This window comes from Elephantulus edwardii, unplaced genomic scaffold, assembly GCF_000299155.1.
Source record: "Elephantulus edwardii isolate Elephantulus edwardi_28Jun2011 unplaced genomic scaffold, EleEdw1.0 scaffold00047, whole genome shotgun sequence".
In the NCBI taxonomy this organism is placed as follows: domain Eukaryota; kingdom Metazoa; phylum Chordata; class Mammalia; order Macroscelidea; family Macroscelididae; genus Elephantulus; species Elephantulus edwardii.
Window position 1 is genome coordinate 16,464,682 of NW_006399797.1, and position 20,510 is coordinate 16,485,191.

At 39.2% G+C, this 20,510-nt stretch overlaps 1 pseudogene; it reads left to right on the plus strand.

Annotated features, from left to right (window-relative positions):
* Positions 1-2,074: 2,074 nt before the first annotated feature.
* On the plus strand, positions 2,075-3,019 carry LOC102877236 (annotated as a pseudogene).
* Positions 3,020-20,510: the final 17,491 nt, after the last annotated feature.

Below are 20,510 nucleotides of genomic sequence, written 5' to 3' on the forward strand. Positions count from 1 at the left end.
TTCGGCCCTTTTGATTTTCCGACTCCAACTCCTTGCACATTTCATTGTAATATTTTGCTTTGTCATCCCGTGCTGCCTTTTGAAATCTTCTATTCGGTACTTGAAATACTAAATTTCAAATACATTAATTCTTTTGTCTTCCTTATTCAGTGTTCAACTTTCACATGCATATAATATGTTTCACATGATTGTAAATACCATGTTTTGGGTCAGCCACACCTCAATATTTAAAGCCACAGCACTTCTTTGTGACGTAGCTGATAAAGGACTCATATATAGAATTTATAGACTATTCCCAACACCTCAACAAGAAAAAGACAAATAATCCAATTATAAAACAGCAAATTGTTGTTGCTACGTGCCATCGAGTTGTCTGTGACCTATAGTGACCCCATGTATAACAGCTTTGAAGCCTGCTCTGTCCTGACCCAGTCTCACTGACTCTGACACACCTACATCCAATGCCCTAGTTACTGTATCAGTTCATATCATCCAGGGTCTTCTTCTCCTATGCTGTCCCTCCACTCTTCTGAGCATGTCTTGTCCCTTCTGACCAAGTGCCCAGTGTATGTGAGACAGAGCGTCAAAATCCTAGTTTCCAATGTGAAACTTGGTTTCACCCATTCCAAGATAGACCTATTTGTTTTCTTCAAGATCCTTCTCCAGCACCACAACTCAAAGGCATTAATTCTTCTTCTTTCATCCTTAGTCAATGTCTAGTTTTCTTATGCACAGCAAGTAATTGCAAAGACCATGGCCTGGATCAGGAGTACCTTCATCTCTAGACTGACATCATTGCTTCTCAGTACTCTGAAGGGGCCCCTGACAGCAGATTTACCTAATGCATTCTTTTGATTTTCTGATTGCTTATGGCAAAAATGTTGATTGTGGCGCCAAGTAAGCTGTAACTGTTAACAACTTCAATCTTTTCTATATCCATCATGGTGCTGCCAATTGGCCTAGTGGTGAGAATCTTTGACTTCTTGATGCTGAGTTTTAATCCGTATTAAAGACTACAGTCCTTAACTTTCTGGAGCAAGCACTTCAGGTCCTTCTCAGTTTCAGCAAGCAAGGTTGTGTCATCTGCATAACATAGGTTCTTGATAAATCTTCTTCCAGTTCCTGATGCTACCGTCTTCCGCATAAAGCCCAGCCTCCTGAATGATCTGTTCTGCACATAGACGATAAAGGTATGGTGACAGGATTCATCCCTGACACACTCCTTTCCTGACTTTGAACCATGCAGTGTTTCTCTGCTCTGTTCTGGGACTGCTTCCTGGTACAAGTATAAGTTTCGCATAAGCACAATCAAGTGTTGTAGAATTCTCATTCTCCTCAAGGTTAACCACTATTTGTTGTCATTCACACAGTCAAATGCCTTTGCAGATAGACATTCTGCTACTGTCTACTTTCTGCCAAGATCCATCTGACATTGGTGATAGTGTCTCTAGTGCCACAACTTCTTCTAAACCCAACTTGTATTTCTGGTAGTTCTGCGTCAATGTACTATTCCAATCATTTCTGGATAATCTCCAGCAGGACTTTGCTTGCATATGATATGAGTGATATTGTACTATAATTTCCACTCTATCTGGTTATCTCTTTTTTAGAATGGGAATAAATGTGGTTATCTTCCAGTCAGTTGGCCAAGTAGTTGTACTCCAGATTTCTTGGCACAAGCTTATGAGCATGTCCAGTGCAGGATCTGTTGGTTGAAATATCAATTGGTATTCCATCTATTCCTGGGGCTTTATTTTTTTGCCAAGTCCTTCAGAACAGCCTGAACTTATTCCTTCATCACCATTGCCTCTTGATCATATATTTTGTTTCTTGAAATTCTTCTGTGTCAGCCAATTCTTTTTGGTACAGAGACTCTTTATACTCCTTCCATCTTCTTTTAATACTTCCTGGATCATTCAATATTCTACCCATAGCTCCCTTAAGTATTGCAACTTAAGGCTTAAATGTGTTCTTTAGTTTCTTCAGTTTAAGAAATGCCGAGGCTCTCTGCTCCTAGTCGATCGACAGATTGCCCTCTCTTCTCATGCAGCCTCAGCTGTATTCCTAAGACATGATGGTGAAGGTCAGAATAAACAGATTTGGCCACACAGGAAGCCTGATCACCAGGGCTAATTTTAACTCTGGCAAAGTGGATGTTGTTTCCATCAATGACCCCTTCGTTGAACTCAACTACATGGTCTGTATGTAATTCCATCCATGGCAAGTTCAATGACACTGTCAAGGCTGAAAATGAGAAGCTTGTAATCAATGGAAAAGCCATCACTATCTTCCAGGAGAGAGATCCGCCAACATCAAGTGGGTTGATGCTGGTGCTGAGTATGTTGTGGAGTCCACTGGTGTCTTCACAACCTTGGAGAAGGCTTGGACTCACTCTGCTCCTTCTGCTGATGCCCCCATGTTTGTAATGGGCATGAACCATGAAAAGTATGACAACTCTCTCAAGATTGTCAGCAATGCCTCCTGCACCACCAACTTCTTGGCTCCCTTGGCCAAGGTCATTCATGATAATGTCAGCATCATAGAGGGACTATGACTACACTCCATGCCATCATTGCTACCCAGAAGACTGTGGATGGACCCTCTGGAAAGCTATGTGATGGCCTTGGAACTGCCCAGACCTGCATCTACTGACACTGCCAAGACCACGGACAAGATCATTCCTGAACTGAATGGGAAATTTACTGGCATGGCTTTCCATGTCCCCACTCCCAATTTTTCAGCTGTGGATATGAATATGACCTACCGTCTGGAGAAAGCTGTCAAATATGATGACATCAAGAAAGTAGTAAAACAGTAATCAGATAAGTCCCTAAAGAGCATCCTGGGATACTCTGAAGACCAGGTTGTTTCCTGTGACTTTAACAGTGACATACACTCTTCCACCTTTGATTCTGGGGCTGGCATTCACTTTGTCAAACTCATTTCCTGGTATGACAATGAATTTGGCTACAATACCCGGTTGGTCAGTCTGATGGTTCACATGGCCTCCAAAGAATAAGAGACCGTTGGACGACCATTCCCAGCATTAGCACTAGAAGAAAGAGAGAGGCCCTCAGCTGCTAGGGAGTCCTTCCCCCAATTCATTCCCCCCAACCCCCGAGAATCTCACATCCTTGACACAGTTTCCATCCAGTCTCCCTGAGAAAGGGGAGGGGTTTGCAGAGTCCATCTTGTCATGTGCCATGTACTCAGCACCCTCCCCCCCAAAAAAGAAAGAAATGCCAAGTGAGTTCAGCGCTTTTGATTTTCAGAGTCTAGTTCTTTGCACATTTCATGATAGTACTTCGTTTTGTTTCCCCGTGCTGTCCTTTGAAGTCTTCTATTCTTAAGTCTTAACTTCTTGGTTTCTTCCCTTTGCTTTGCCTTCTCAATGTTCTAGTGTAATATTCAGAGTTTCTTCTGAAATCCATTTTGGTCTTTTTTTCTTCTTTTGTCTTTGTAATGATCTTTTGCATTCTTCATGGATAATGTTCTTGATATCATCCCACAGCTCATCTGGTCTTCGTCCATTAGTGTTCAAGGCCCCAAACCTGTTTCTGAGTTGGTCAGACTTAAGGTCTGACAGACTTAAGGTCAAATTTGATTCCTGTGGATTTGATTTTACCTTCTTTAGTTTTAATTTGAACTTGCGTATGATGAGCAGTTAATGGTCTGTTCCACAGTCAGTACCTGGCCTACTTTGCACTGCTGATGTTGAACTTCTGCAATGATTCCTTCCACAGATGTAACCAATCTGATTCTTGTGCATACCATCAGGTGAAATCCATGTGTATAGCCTGTATTCTTGTTTCTTTAATAGATATTTGCTATGAATAAATCATTGATTATGCCAAATTCTATCCTTCTATCCACAGTTTCATTTCTGTCGTCCATGTTTTCCAAATATTGATCCTTTTTCTGATACCCAACTTTTGCATTCCAGTCACTGATTATTATTAATGCGTCTTGGTTGCATGTTTGATTGATTTCTGACTGCAAAAGTTGGTAAAAATAATCTATTTCCTCCTCTTTGCCTCTGGTTGTTGTTTCATACATTTGAATGATAGTGGTATTAAAAAGTCTTCCTTGTATGTTTATGGATATTATCCTGTCACTCACACTGTACTTTAAGATGGAACTCTTCATCAAAGAAGATATTCAGATGCCCAACAAACACATAGAGAAATGTTCAAGATCACTGGCTATTGCAATTGTGTAACATCATCAGAACTGACCCATAGGTCATTCTGTGGTGGGTTTTCAGAGGCAGTTAATTGCACCCGCTTCTCCTGTGGAGTAGCTGGTGGATTCAAACCCTGTACCTTCATGACTATAGCTCAGCTTCATTTCACTAGGCCACCAAAGCTCCTATTGTTTTTTTTTAATTTTATTATTTTTTCAAAGCTCCTATTGTTATTCTTATTGTTATGTGCCATCTAGTCATCTGCAACCCATAGCAACCCTATGTACAGCAGCTCTGCACCCTGCCCTGTCCTGAGCCAGTCTCACTAATGCTGATACATCAAACCCCATTTTCCAAGTTCCTGTATCAATCCATCCCATCCAGGGTCTTCCTCTCCACCCTTCTGAGCATGATGTCCTTTTCCAAGGACCAATCTCTCCTGGCCACATGCCCAAAGTACAAATCAAAACAACAATAAGCTATCACCTCACCCCAGAAGCAACAGTAAGTTCAACAGAACAAGTGACAAATGGTGAGGATGCAGAGAGACTGACACTCTCATGCACTGCTCGTGGAAATGTAAAATGGTAAAATCACTGACAGTCTGGTATTTCCTCAAAAAATTGAAGATAGAAATAAAATTTGATCCAGCTATTCTATTTCTGGAAATATATCCTAAAGAAATTAGAGCTGTGATAAAAATAGATGCATGCACACTCATATTCACTGTAGCATTATTACAATAGCAAAGAGGTGGAAGCAGCATAAGTAAGTGCCCATATGTTGTTGTTGTTATGTGCCGTCGAGTTGCCTGCGACTCATAGCGACCCTATCTATGTACAACAGCCCTAAACTCCGCTCTGTCCTGTGCCAATCGCACTGTCTCCAACACTCCCATCCCGATTATCCCAGTCACTGAATCAATCCACCTCATAGAGGGCCTTCCCCTCCTGCGCCGTCCCTCCACCCTCCCAAGCATGATGTCCCTCTCTAAGGACCGGTCTCTCCTCACTACATGTCCAAAGTATGTTACACGGAGCCTCAGAATCCTTGCCTCCAAGGAGCCACCCGGTTTAACCCTCTCCAGGACAAATCTATTTGTTTTCCTAGCAGTCCATGGTATTCTCAACACTCTTCTCCAGCACCACAGCTCAAAGGCATCAATTCTCCTTCTATCCTCCTTGGTCATTGTCCAACTCTCTGATGCATAACAGGTGATTGCGAAGACCATGGCCTGTATCAGACGCACCTTAGTCTCCAGAGAGACACCACTGCTCTTCAGCACTTTGGAGAGGTCCCTAACAGCAGACTTTCCCATGGCAATGCACCTTTTAATTTCCTGGCTGCTGGTGCCAAGACTGTTGACTATGGAGCCAAGCAAACTAAAGCTGTGTACAATCTCAGTCTCTTCACCATCCATCCTGATGCTGCCGATTGGTCCAGTGGTGAGAATCTTTGTCTTCTTGACATTGAGCCTCAATCCATATTGAAGGCTGCAGTCCTTGACACTCTGCAGCAGGCGCTTCAGGTCCTCCTCAGTTTCAGCAAGCAGGGTTGTGTCATCTGCATGACGCAGATTGTTGATAAATCGTCCACCAATCCTGACCCCGCATTTCTCCTCATAGAGCCCAGCCTCACAGATAATCTGTTCTGCATATAGGTTGAAAAGGTATGGAGATAGGATGCATCCCTGGCGAACGCCCTTCCCAATTTTGAACCATGCAGTGTTCCCTTGCTCTGTTCTGACGACTGCCTCCTGGTCCAAGTATAAGTTTCGCATTAGAACGATCAAGTGTTCTGGGATTCCCATTCTTCTCAGAGTCAGCCACAGTTTGATATGATCTACACAGTCAAATGCCTTTGCATAGTCAATGAAGCCCATAAGCAAATAAATTAATAGACAACCTGTGGTACATTCATACAATTCAGTATTACACAGCATGGAAGAAGAGTGAACTCATGGATTCAACAGCATGGATGAGTTTAGAGGACATTGTTGTTGGGAGTGCCATTGAATCAAGTACAACTCATAGTAACCCTATGAATAACAGAATCTTGCCCTGCCCTGTGCCTTGCTCACCATTCTGATACACTTGACCCATTGCTACAACTCATCTCACTTGGGACCTTCTTCTCCTTAACTGACCCTCCTCCTTTCAAGCATGACATCCCTTTCCAAGGACTAGCTTCTCTTAGCAACATGTCCAAAGTATGAGAGATGAAGTTTTGCCATCTTTACCTTCAACGAGCACTCTAGCTATACCTTTCCCACAACATACCTGTTTATTATTTTGGAAGTTCATGGAACTTCATGGAAGTCTTACCCAACACCACAGTTCAAAGACATCAATTTGTCTTCTGTAATCCTTGTTCATTACCTAGCTCTCAGTAGCAAAACAAGTAATGGAAAAGACTATGGCCTGATTCAGGTGCACCTTAGTCTTAAAACTGACATCATTACTCTTCTGGCCAAAGAATTTCCCAAAGCAATACATTTCCTTATCTCCTTACTTCTCTTACCAAATTTGTTGACTGTGAATCTATAATAAAATCATCAACAGTTTTGGTATTTCTCTATCTATCATGATGTTTGTTGCCCATTGGACCAGGGGTAAGGATCTTTGTTTTCTTGATTTTGAGATACACCTCATATTAAAGGCTGTACTCTTTCATCTTCTACAACAAGGGTTTCAGGTCCTCTTTGCTTTCAGAAAACAGGTTGTGTCATCTGCATAAGGTAGGTTGTTGATGAGTTTTACTCCAATCTTGATGACACATTCTTCTTCATGGAGTCCAACTACACTACATCAATTATTTGCTCAATATACAAATGGAATAAATATGGAGAAAGGATATACCCTTGACACATACCTTTCCTAATTTTTGTATCATACAGTGTTCCCTTGTTGTACTTGGACAACAGCTTCTTGGTCCAGATATAGATTTAGTATGAATACTTAGAGTATTGTATGAGTATTATTTAGTATGAGTATGAACACTTAGAGTATTGTATGAGTATTATTTAGTATGAGTATGAACACTTAGAGTATTGTATGAGTATTATTTAGTATGAGTATTCCTTGCTTTGAACCAGGATCCACTTGACATCAGCAAGGAGATCATTGGTGCCATGGCCTCTTCTATGTCCAGCCAGAAAGTTTGGCCATTTCCTATCAATGTTCCAGCTGTTTTTCAACAATATTTTACTTGCATGTGATATTAATGCTATTGTTCTATAATTTTCACATTCTTTTTTATCAGCTTTCTTGGACATGGAACCAAATATGGATCCCTTCCAGTCTGCTGTCCTCCAAAGTTCCTGGCATAGACTGGTGAGCATGTCCAGAGTTGTTTCTGCTAGTTGAAATATATCAATATGTTATCCCCTCTATGCCTTATTGTTGTTATGTGCCATGAAATAGTCTGCTTCTCATAGTGACCCTGTGTACAACAGCCCTAAACCCTGCTCTATCCCCTTCCAGTCTTAATTGTCTCTAACACACCTATCCCCATTACCACAGTGACTGAATCAATCAATCTTGAGGGTCTTCCACTCCTGCGTTGTTCCTCCACCCTCCCAAGCACGATATCACTCTCCACGTACTGATCCTGCCTTGCAACATGTCCAAAGTATGTAAGATGGAGCTTCAGAATCCTTGCCTCTAAGGAGCAGCCTGCCTTCAACCTCTCCAGGATGAGCTTGTTGTTCTCCTAGCAGTCCATGCTCTATTCAATACTCTTCTCCAGCACCAAAGCTCAAAGTCATCAACTCTCCTTCTATCATCCCTACTTATTATCCAGCTCTCTGATGCATAGCAAGTAATTGCAAAGACCATGGCCTGAATCAGGTGTACCTTAGTCTCCAAACTGACATAGTTGCTGTTCAGTACTTTGGAAAGGTCTCTAACAGCAGCATTTCCCACTGCAATTTGTCTTTTAATTTCTTGGCTGCTGGTACCAAGAGTATTGATTGTAGAGCCAAGCAAACTGAAGCTGTCAACAATCTCAATCTCTTCTCCATCTATCATGATGCTGCCAATCAGCCCAGTGGTGAGAATCTTTGTTTTCTTAATGTTGAGCTTCAATCCATATTGAAGGCTGCAGTCCTTGACTTTCTGCAGCAAGCACTTCAGGTCCTCCTTAGTTTCAGCAAGCATGATTGTGTCATCTGCCTAACAGATTGTTGATAAGTCTACCTCCAATCCTGACCCCACATTTCTCCTCATAGAGTCCAGCCTCCTGGATAACCTGTTTCACATGTAGATTTAAAAGATATGGAGGTAGAACATCCTTGGCACACACCTTTCCCAATTTTGAACCATGCAGTGTCTCTTTGCTCTGTTCTGACAGCTGCCTCCTGGCCCAAGAATAGGTTTCACATAAGCACAATTAAGTGTCCTGGAATTCCCACTCTTCTCAGAGTCAGCCACAGTTTGTTGTGATCCACACAGTAAAATGCCTTTGAATAGTCAATGAAACACAGATAGACATTCCTCTGGTACTCTTTGCTCTCAGCCAATATCCATGTGGCATAAGCTATAATATCCCTAGTGCCACAGCCTCTTCTAAATCCAGCCTATACTGTGCTGTTCCAGTCATTTTTGGATAATCTTTAGCAGAATCTTGCTTGCATGTGATATCAATGATACTGTTTGATAATTTCCACTCCACACTCTGTTGGATCACCTTTCTTTGGAATGGGAACAAATATAGATCTCTTCCAGTCTCTTGGCCAGGTGGTTGTCCTCCAGATTTCTTGGCACAACTTGGTGAGCAATCCAGGGCAGCATCTGTTGAAATTTGTCAGTCGGTATACTATCTATTCCTGGGGCCATGGTTTTTTGCCAATTCTTTCAGAGCAGCTTGAACCTGTTCCTTCATCACCATAGTCTCTTGCTCATACATTGTTTCATGAAATTCTTCTGTGCTCAACAATTCCTTTTAGTACAATGACTCTATACTTTTTCCTATACTTTTCCCATCTTCTTTTAATGATTGCTGGATCATTTACTATTCTGTGCAATGGTTCAAATCTACAAGATGCTTTGCTGGAGGAGGGGCAATCTTTTCCTGTGCCAGTTGGGTCTGATTTGACGGTACACAACAAGAAAAAAAAATTTTATATATATATATACTCTGCCCAAAGCAAAGCATCCTTAAATATTGCAAATCGAGCTTTGCCTAGGGATTTATTTCTTTTTTTTCTTCAACACAGCTTGAACTTCTTCCTTTGTAACCACTGGCTTTTGTTTATATGGTATTTTCTGAAATTTTTCAGTGTTGACCAATTATTTTGGTACAGTGGCTCTGTATTTCTTTTATTTTCTTTTAATGCTTCATAGAACTTTCAAGATTTTCCACATGATATCATTCAATATTGCTACTTGAATTTGTTTTTCAGTTCTCTCAGCTTGATAAATGCTAAGTGAGTTCTTCCTTTTTTTATACTCTGACTGTATGTCATTATACATTTCATTAAAATACTTTGTTTTGTCTTTTCAGGCTGTCCTTTGAAATTTTCTGTTCAACTCTTTTACTTCATCTCTTTCCCTTTGTTTTGGCTTCTCAGTGCTCTAAAAAATATTATCATAGTTTCATCTGATATCTGTTTGGGCTTTTTCTTTCTCCTCTTTCTCTATAATTGTCTTTTGCTCTCTTAATGGATAATAGTCTTGATTTCATACAATAGCTCCTCTAGTCTTTGTTCACTAGTGATCAATGCCTCAAGCCTTTCATAAGATAATTTATTAATTCAGATTAAATAGGCTCAAGGTCATATTTTGGTTCTTATGGATTTGTTTTAATGTTCTTAAGCTTCAATTTGAACTTGTATGTGAGTAATTGATGGTCTGTTCAATAGTCAGCACCTGATCTGGTTCTGACTCCTAATATTGAGCTTCTCCAATGATCCTTTCCATGGATTTGGTCAATCAAATTCCTATGCAGACCATCAGGTGAGGTCCATGTATAAAGCTGCTGTTTGTGTTTTTTGAAAAAGATATTTGCTGTGAATAAATAATTTCATGTACAAAATTCAGTTATTTGCTCTCAAGCCTCATTTCTGTCACCAAGTCTACTTTCTGACTGCCATTCCTTCCTCATTCTTTCCAACTTTTGCATTCCTATCTCCAACAATTATTAATGCATCTTGAGGGTCATGTTTGATCAATTTCTGACTGTACACGTTGGTATAAATTCTCGTTTTCCTCCTCTTTGGTTTTAATATTTATGTGTGTTGAGTGAAATAATGCAGTCATAAAAGGATAAATACTGTGTAAGGCCATTGTTATAAAAAAAGGATGGTTACAGATGTGAGAGGATGATGGTAAGAGCAGGAAAAGAAAGGCTAGATAATGAACACTTTATTGGAATAGGTGAGATGGAGGTCACTCTAAAATGAATGGGCAATCAGACATTAAATGTATTGCAACAAACAATCTGGAACAGGATATATGCTACGGTTTTTTTCAAATTTCATTTTTTTTTAAAAAAAGCAAGTAAAAATAGTGACAGCACTTCCTTGCTTTTCTTTTATATTGCTTTGCATACAAAGTTTTTATACATCATGTTTATTCATGTACATCGTGTCTTATATATTCATTAAATCACATTGTGTTTTAAACAATTATTCATATAGATTGTGTTTTATAAGATTATTTACAAGATTGATCTATGTCTACTGTTATCCATCTCTCCAGGTCCCCACTGGACCTTTCCTAATTACTTTACCACCACCCTTCATTTGCCCATCAAGCTCTGTTATTCCAGTGATTCTCCCTCCCCATTTAACTCCCTCTTGTCCCTTCCCCTTTTCCTTTTTAACTTTTATACATATCTAACTAGTTATCTTTCTATTTTTACAATAATGGTCTTATGCAGTATTTGTCCTTATGAGACTGCATTAATTCTCTCAGCATAATGCTCTCTAGTCTCTCCCATGTTATACAATATTGTATACGATCACTTCTCCTTAGTGCTGCATAGTATTCCACTAAGTGTGATTATTACAATTTCTCAATCAATTCATTTGCTGATGGACATTTAGACTGCTTATTTTTTCTTGATATCTTTGATATATTTAGCCATTTTTCTAATCTCCTTATATATAGAAAACCTGACACCTTGAGACTGCCAACCTGCTGGAATGCCCCTTATGTAGGTCCTGACCCCCAAAAGGCTGTCTTTTGTTTATTTACATTCTACATATGTCTTTGGAAGCAGGCATGTGTCCACTTCCTAAACAACATGCCTCTGGAAACGCTATGAACTTTGATAAATGATGATAGTGATATAAAGGCTTCAGACCTTTCATTCATAGGGTCTCTGATTTGTGCTCAACTCGAGGGCAATCAACAACAGCAGCAACAGGTCTTATTAAGCATGTCATTTATTGTTTTGTTTTATTCATATTTGGAAACAGCTTTATTATTTTATATTTTTGTCTATTACTTATATTTGAAAAGAAAAAATTTCACATTTGTAAAGATAAATTTTTTAATTTTTTTAATTTCCTTGCTGTTGTTAATAGTAACATTGAATATGGTTTCAAATGTTTACTGGTCATTATAATTTATGCTGCTGTGAATTGCCTGAGTTCTTTGTTTACTTTTCCTACAAGAATTCCAGTCCTTCCCTCCCCACCCTCATCAACTCTTCTTGAAGACTTTATAACTTAAGGAGAATATTTGCATGGCTATTGCTAATATTCCCTAATTTAACTAGTAATTTAGAGTTTCCCTTATATTTTTAATTTCTAGAAATTCTAATATTTTATATAGCCATATACGTTTTATTTTGCCTTTGTTATTTCTTACATTGTTCTTAAGCTTCAAATTCCTTTCCCAGAGGTCAGATATTTTATTTTCCTTATTCATTTTTAAAATGTTAAGTCTTAGCCCTTTGTCCACCTGGAACTTATTTTCATATAATTATTGCCAATTTTTAGAAAATTCTGGTACCTTTAGAATAGTAATTCCTTAGCTGCCAAATTCTTTGTAAATACATTCTCTGGTTTTTGTTTGGTATTTAAATATTTTGCATTGATTTTTTTAAACTCTTTTTACCTACATAAGTCTTAAATCTTGGTAGTTAAATCTACTAACCTTTGCTCTAGTGACCTCTGCCCTTACATATAATCTTAAAAATACCTCCCTCACACAGAGATTTAATAAGCATTCACTTATGGGTTCCCCCCCCCCCCCCCCCCCCGCCCTTTCCACAGCCTCCTTCTCTTCTCTTTTTCTTCTTCATAATTTGCCTCAAGGCTAACTTTTTAAAAAATACCAGAACCACAAAACTAGACCCAAATCATTTTGGTCTCTTGAGGGTCTTGTAGACCAAGAAAAACATGGGGTTAGGATAAATTTCGCTGTAACACATACCCAGTCCTTTCTTGTCCTACATTAAAGCAGTTCAGTGTTGAGCTTCCCAATACATGTGACTATGTGTACCTGACAATTCACAAACGGCTGGAGTAAAAGGCAGCTTTTAGTTATTTCTTAAGATAAATTTAGCTGGTTATACAGAAAGAACGAAAAAAAAATAGCACCCCGATTCTGATCAGATGCTGCTTGTTTCGCCTTACACTATGGGGTTCTGTTCTATGTCATTTCCTTTGAAGTCAGTGAGAGCTCTGTGCAGACGGCAATGCGAACACCAGCGTCTATACATGAAGGTGAGAAGTGCCATTACGATAAACTATCCGGCAATGTGGTGGAGGGAACATTGGTTTAACACACTTGGTGGCTACTCTGCAGATCCCACTGTCTGTGAGAGCTTTGTTCGCCCGGAGCAAACAAGCACTTTTTGAATCTTGACATACAAGGGCTCATTCAGCAGAGCATCCCCTGTTATGAGAGGAGGCACAGTGCTGGACAGACTTTGCAGTTTTTAGCCAGCACACTGAAGGCATTTCTCTCACATTCTCTCCATCTGTAAAGAGACTGTTTTCAAGACCCCACCATGGTTTTCTATAGATTGGAGAGATGCATAAATATTTTTATATGTTTGTACTCACACAGAATGGGGAGGGCAAACAGCAGTCATTTCAAAGTAGCCAGGCCTTTCGACGCTGGAAGAAAAAAAGTCTGGAAATTTTATCTAAAGGTGTTTAGTGCCAGCCCTGAGCCTGAAAACAAAGCTTGGAATGGAAACAATGAAAGTTTGAAGAAAAAAAAAAAGAGAGAAAGAAGCAACGTGCATTGCTCTATATCTCAGGAGGATTATTTTGTGAAATTAGCCCCCAGAAACTTTCTCCTTCTGCTCCTTTCACATTGAGTTATGCGGCATCTTTAATGATCAAATAATATTTTTACATTGTTATTCTACAAACTTCTGGATGAGTCAAGGAAGAAATTGTCCAAAGTGATTTTTCTACCTACATCATTTTGAAAAGCAACGGTGTTCCTTTCCTCATTCATTTTCCCCATCTCTGCTTCTCTCTCTGAGCCTTCATCAACAACATACACCTGAGGTCACAGCGCCTTACTATCTAGAACTCCTTCTAGGGCAGGACATTAGCATTTCACATTTGTAATTTCTTCTGTTGGATATTATTGATATGGAACAGGTATGTTTTAAAAAAAACTTTTAAATTCTTTTTCAAAAAAGCTAGTTCCATCTTTGTGTGTAGAATACCCTTTCTTCCCATCAACCTTCAAGTGGTTCATTATAGACAATATCTGAAGCCCTGAGAGTGGGTGAGCTTACCAATGGAGGAAACAGGCTAACTCCAATATTAAGAGGTTGAAGATAAGAGAAAAATCCAGAATATACATCTCAATGGTAACTATAATAGTACTCAGAGAGCAGCATCATTCTTTCTCATTGATACATAAAAAATTATTTAAGAAATCCTCTATCAATAGCTTCTGAACTGTTTTTCCTGGTCTCATTGTTGTTGTTGTTGTTATGTGCTGTCCAGTCAGAACCAACTCAAAACTGACCTTTCAGTGGGTTTTCATTTTCTTTGTACTTTTTTTTATTATAGAAATCTCCTTTATGAAGGAGAAAGAGTAAAACTTTTAAGCATACTTTAGTTATCCTGCTTCACAGCATAAAACCAGCTTTGATTTTTTTTTCATTACCTAAAAATCAATGTTCAACAATCTGGACTTAGTCATCAAGGTCCTTTAGACTAAAGGTCCCACCCACTTTCCCAATGTTTTCTTCTGCTTGGCATGAAGTTCCTTAGCATAGTCCAATGTTTTCTTACTTTTATCCTTCTTTTTTTTTAAAAAAAAATGCTGATGCCTCTTTCTTTCGACCCTCTCCTATCATTTCTGTAAATTCAGTAAAGGCACTTTGAGTTCCACTTCTTATTTGGTCCTAACACTATGAATGATGGAAATTACCTTCAAAGATGGGTGACTTTTTCCCCTCACTCAGTAGTTGCCATGAGCTGCTTTGCATTGTTATGACTCTGTCTATAAAAACATAACTCAACTCTCCAATGACATTTTTATTCCTAGAGCACTGGCGCTGTGATTTGGTGTACTCTGCCTTTCGTATACATTCATAACAATTGTACAATAAATATTTATAATTGTCTAACTTGTGAACTATTTTAAATATATATAGCATTTATATGTACTTCAAATATATATATATTTCACAAATGTAGAAATATATTATTTTATAATTTTTAAATAAGCTTGTATAATTTTCTTTAGGATTTTGAGGTTCTGTCTTACATATTTTGGGCATGTGGCCGGGAGACACCAATCCTTGGAAAAGGATGTCATGCTTGGAAGGGTGGAGGGACAGCACAAGAGAGGAAAGACCCGGGATGAGATGGATTGACTTAGTGACTGGAGTAATAGAATTAGATCTGTCAGAGATAATGAGATTGGCTTAGGGTAGTGCAAGTTTCAGAGCTAATGTACATAGGGTTGCTATGAGTCACAGATGACTCAGTGGCACATAACAACAACACCAAGTTTATTGAGCTGTTTGAAGGAATAATACAATTTCAGCAATTAATTTAGAATAAGAGAAACTTTAAATACACATTGTTATAAGCAGTTTTACATAATTTATGTACTATAAACACACACACATTGTTATAAACTACAGATTCTTTCTTCATTTCAGAGAATGTGCTCTACTTACTGTCTCTTGAAATATAATGTAGCTCTGCTCTTATTCTTTATTCCCAGGTCCTAAATACAATCTCCACATGTGCTCTTTCTTTGTAGTGAAATGTTTCCTGCCTCAGTGAACTCCAGCCCCCCAGTGAATTTCTGTTGGTTTAGAGAGCAACTCGAGGATTCTGCACTTGGCACTATTGATTTCTTTGGCATCTCTCCATAGTCACCATTTAGAAAGCTCCTGGTCGGCAGGATTTCTCTCCATCACATGCTCCGAGGAGATTAAAAAAAGGATTGTATTACACTGGCTTGAAAAAGTGATGGAAAAATAAAATTTGATTTACCAACAAAGGAAACTTTTGAAATTCAAATTGTTCTAATAGAGACCCTTGTGTAGGAATAGTTTTTAGTGGCAGATATGGTTAAAGTTTCTTACTTAAATTACTACTACTATTATGATTTAAGATCACTCCACCAAATAAAACAAATTCCAAAACAATGTAAGTACATTGCTATTTTTAAAAATATGGGTAGATATGGACATATTAAACAAACTTAGTTAAATCATTTTAAAAGACGTTTTCATTTGTTTCTTTACTGCAAGTAAAAATTCTTTACTGTAAGTAAAAATTTACAAAATAGATTTTTCAATCAATCATAAACATATATTTTATGACATTAATTACAATATACACAATGTAACGGCACTTTCCCCACTGTTTTCTCTTTGGTTCTTATTTTCATCAATCTTTCTATCCTACCCCTTCCTGCCTTCTGAGTTGTTCTGAGCAGATATTGGCTTTCTGATCTTGCATAGGTTAATTGCTCTAAGAAGTAAGTGTACTTCCAGTGTTGTTCACTCTATAGATCTGTTTATAAACCTGTCTGTTGTTCACTTTATAGACCTATTTGCTATTTAAATACACAGAGTCACTAATTGGCTTACACAAAGCCATTTCAAGAAGTGGAACATGACTAAGAACCAATGGTAATGAAGACGTTCAAGCTGCTCTGAAGGAATTGGTAAATAATAAGGCTTCAGGAATTGATGGAATACCAACTGACATATTCCAGCAAACAGATGCATCCCTGGATGTGCTCACCAGGTTGTGCCAAGAAATCTGGAGGACAGCTACCTGACCAACTGACTGGAAGAAATCCATATTTATTCTCATTCCCAAGAAAGGTAATCCAACATGTAGAAATTATCAAACAATAATTAGCAAACAAAATCTTGCTGAAGACTATCTAAAAATGACTACAACAATACATTGACAGAGAACTCCCAGAAGTACAAGCTGAGTTTAGAAGAGGCCTCAGCTCTAGGGATATCATTGCTGATATCAGATGGACCTTAGTTGAAAGCAGAGAATACCAGAGGAATGTCTATTTGTGTTTTATTGTTTATGAAAAGATATTTGACTTTGGATCACAACAAATTGTATCTAACATTGAGAAGAATGGAAATTCCAGAACACTTGATTGTACACATGCAAAATTTAAACCAAGAAGCTGTTGTCTAAACAGAGAAAGGGAACACAGCATTGTTCAAAATCAAGAAAGGAATGTTCAGGGATGTATGCTTTCTCGGTATCTTTTCACTCTAAATGCTAAACAGATCATTTGAGAGTCTAGGCTTTATGAAGAATATGGCATCGGGAGTGGAGGAAAACTCATCGGCAGCCTGTGTTAAGCAGGTGACACAGTCTTGCTAGCTGAAATTCAGGAAGACTTGAAGTGTTTACTGCAGAAGGTCAAGGACTGCAGTTGTCATTGTAGGTTGAAACTCAACATCAAGAAAACAAAACTCCTCACTACTGGGTCAATGGGCAGTACTATGATAACTGGAGAAAAAAATGAAGTTGTTAACTGTTTCTTCTTGCATGGACCCACAATCGACACCCTTGTCACCAGCAGTCAGGAAACAAAAGATGACTTGCATTAGAAAAACCTGCTGTCAAGGACCACTTCAGAGTACTAAAGAGCAATGATGTCAGTCTAAAAACTAAGGTGCACTTGATCCAAACCAAGGTCTTCTTAACTGCTTGTTATGCATTTGAAAGCTGGACAATGAATAAGAATGACAGGAGAAGTATTTACACTTTTGAACTTTGGTGCTGGAGAAGAGTACTGAACATACCATGGACTATCAAGAGAACAAACAAGTCTGTCTTGGAGAGGCTGAAACCAGGTTGTTCCTTGAAGGCAAAAATTTTGAAACTCCACCTCACATACTTTGGGCATGTTCACAGGAGGGAATCAGTTCTTGAAGAAGTACATCATTCTTGGAAAGGTGGAGGATCCGCACAAGAAAGGAAGACCATGACCATGGATGAGACGTATTGGCACACTGTGGAATGGAGTCAAGTGTGTTGGAGAATGTGAGATTGCTTAGAATAATGCAAGGTTCAGAGCCATTGTTCACAGGGCCTCTGTGAGTCATAGTTGACTCAATGGCACATAACAGCAACGACCACATCACTAAGAGTCATTACATCTAGACAGAGAAGTGTGGGAAGAGGTGTGGGGTGGTTTAGAGGTCAAGAGTTACTTTTACAGTTTAAATTGTTGTTAGGTGCCATCAAGTTGAGTATAACTTATAGCAACCCTATGAACAAGAGATCCAAACCTAGTCCTGTCCTGTGCCATCCTTACACTTCCTGACACACAAGAGCCCATTGCAGAAGTCACTGTGTCAATCTACCTGATTGAGGGTCTTCTTCTCCTTCACCAACAATCCACCCTTCCCAACATCATGTCCCTCTCCAAGGAATAGCACCTCCTAGCAACATGTCCAAAATATGTGAGGCAAACGTCATCATTCTTGCCTCCAAAGAGGACTCCAGCTGCACCCTCTCCAAGATATACCTCTTCGTTCTCTTGGCCACCCATGGGATGTTCAGTGCTCTTCTCCAACATCACAGCTCAAAGTTGTCAATTCCTTTTCTTTCATCCTTATTCATTGTTCAAGCCTCAGATGCATAGCTAGTAATTGGAAAGACTATGGCCCAAATCACATGCACCTTAGCCCTCAAACTGACATCACTACTCCTCAATAATTTGAAAAAAATCTCTAATTGCAGATTTCCCCAATTCAATGTGTCTCCTTATTTCCTGACTGCTGGTACCAAGGGTGTTGATTGTGCATTCAAGCAAGATGAAACTGCTGACAGTTTCAATCTCCTCTCCATCCATCATGACATTGCCTATTGGTCCAGTGATAAGAATCTTTATTTTCCTGATACTGAGATACAATCTATACCGAAGGCTGCATTCCTTGATCTTCTGCAACAGGTGTTTCAAGTTCCTCTTACTTTCAGTAAACAAGGTTGTGTCATCTGCATAACACAGGTTATTGACGAGTCTCCCTCCAATCCTGATGCCCATTCCTCTTCATAGAGGCCAGCTTATCTGATAATTTACTCAGCATATAGATTGAACAGGTATGAAGATAGAATACATTCTTGATGCACTCCCCTCCCAATTCCAAACCATACAGTGCTCCCCTGCTCCAGTCACACAACAGCCTCCTGATTCAGGTATAGAGTCCTCATGATGCAAGCAAGTGCTCTGGGATTCCCATTATTCTCAATACCAGCCACAACTTGTCGTGATCCACACAAACACCTTTGCATAGTCAATAAAGCACAAATAGAAAAGTTCAAATTAAGACAGAAGAAAATGAAAATATTTCCATGGGAACCAGTATATGATCTGAAATAAAATCCATCAGAATTTCATGATCATCTTAAGAATATGTTTGAGGCATTGAACACCAATGATAGAAGACCAGATGAATTATGGGATGATATCAAGGATATCATCAATGAAGAAAGCAAAAGGTCATTACAAAAACAGAGCAAAAGACATAAACTAAATGGAAGTCAGAATAGATCCTAAAGATTGCCCTGGAATGTAGAGGAGTCAAATCTAAAGGAAAACATATCAAAATGAAAGAGCTGAACAGACAGTTTCAAAGGGCAGCTCAGAAGGACAAAGAAAAGTATTATAATGGAATGTGGAGAGAGCTGGAATTGGAGAATAAAAATGGAAGAGCTCACTCTGCATTTCTCAAGCTGAAAAACAAATTGAAGCCTTGTGTCACAATGTTGAAAGATGCTATGGACAATATATTTAATGACCCAGAATGCATCAAAAGAAATTGGAGGGAATACACAGAGTCACTGTACCAGAAAAAATTGATTGACACGGAAAAATTCCAGGAAGTCCCATATGAACAGGAGCCAAGGGTGATGAAAGAGGAAACAGAAGCTGTAATAAAGGCATTGGCACAAAATAAGGCCCCAGGAATAGATGGAATACCAACTGAGTTGTTTCAATGAACAGATGCAGCCTTGGATGCACTCATCAGTCTATGCCAGGACATTTGGAGGATGGTTGTCTGGCTAACAGATTAGAGGAGGTCCATATGTGTTCCTCTTCACAAAAAAAATGATACAATTGAGTATAGAAGTTATCAAACATTGTCATTGATATCCTGGCACAGCTGCAAACATGTTACTGTTGTTATGTGCCATCAAGTCTCCTGAGACTCATAGCGACCTAATGTACAACAGCCATAAACTCTTCTCTATTCTGTGCCAACCTCACTGTCTCTGACACCCCAACTACCCCAGTCACTGAATCAATCCACCTCATAGAGGGTCTTCCTCTCCTGCACTGTCCCTCTACCTTCCCAAGCATGACGTGTTTCTCCAAGGACTGGTCCCTCCTTACAACTTGTCCAAAGTTTGTCAGACAAAGCTTCAGAATCTTTGCCTCCAAGGAGAACCCTGTTTAACTCTCGCTAGGAGAGAGGTTTAGCCCTCTGTTCATTTTCTTAGCAGTCCATGCTACATTCAATACTCTTCTCCAGCACCACAGCTCAAAGGCATCAACTTTCCTTTTATCCTCCCTAGTCATTGTCCAGCTCTCTGATGCATGGCAAGTGATTGCAAAGACCACGTCCTGTATCAGGTGCACCTTAGTCTCCAGAGTTACACCATTGCTCTTCAGTACTTTGGAGAGGTCCCTAACAGCAGACTTACCCATCGTAATTATGAATCTTTTAATTTCCTGATTACTGGTGCTAAGAGTGTTGACTGTGGAGCTAAGCAAAGTAAATCTGTTAACAATTTTAATCTCTTCACTATCCATACTGATGCCGCCAATAAGCCCAGTGGTGAGAATTTTTGTTTTCTGTATATTGAGCCTCAATCCATATTGAAGGCTGCAGTCCT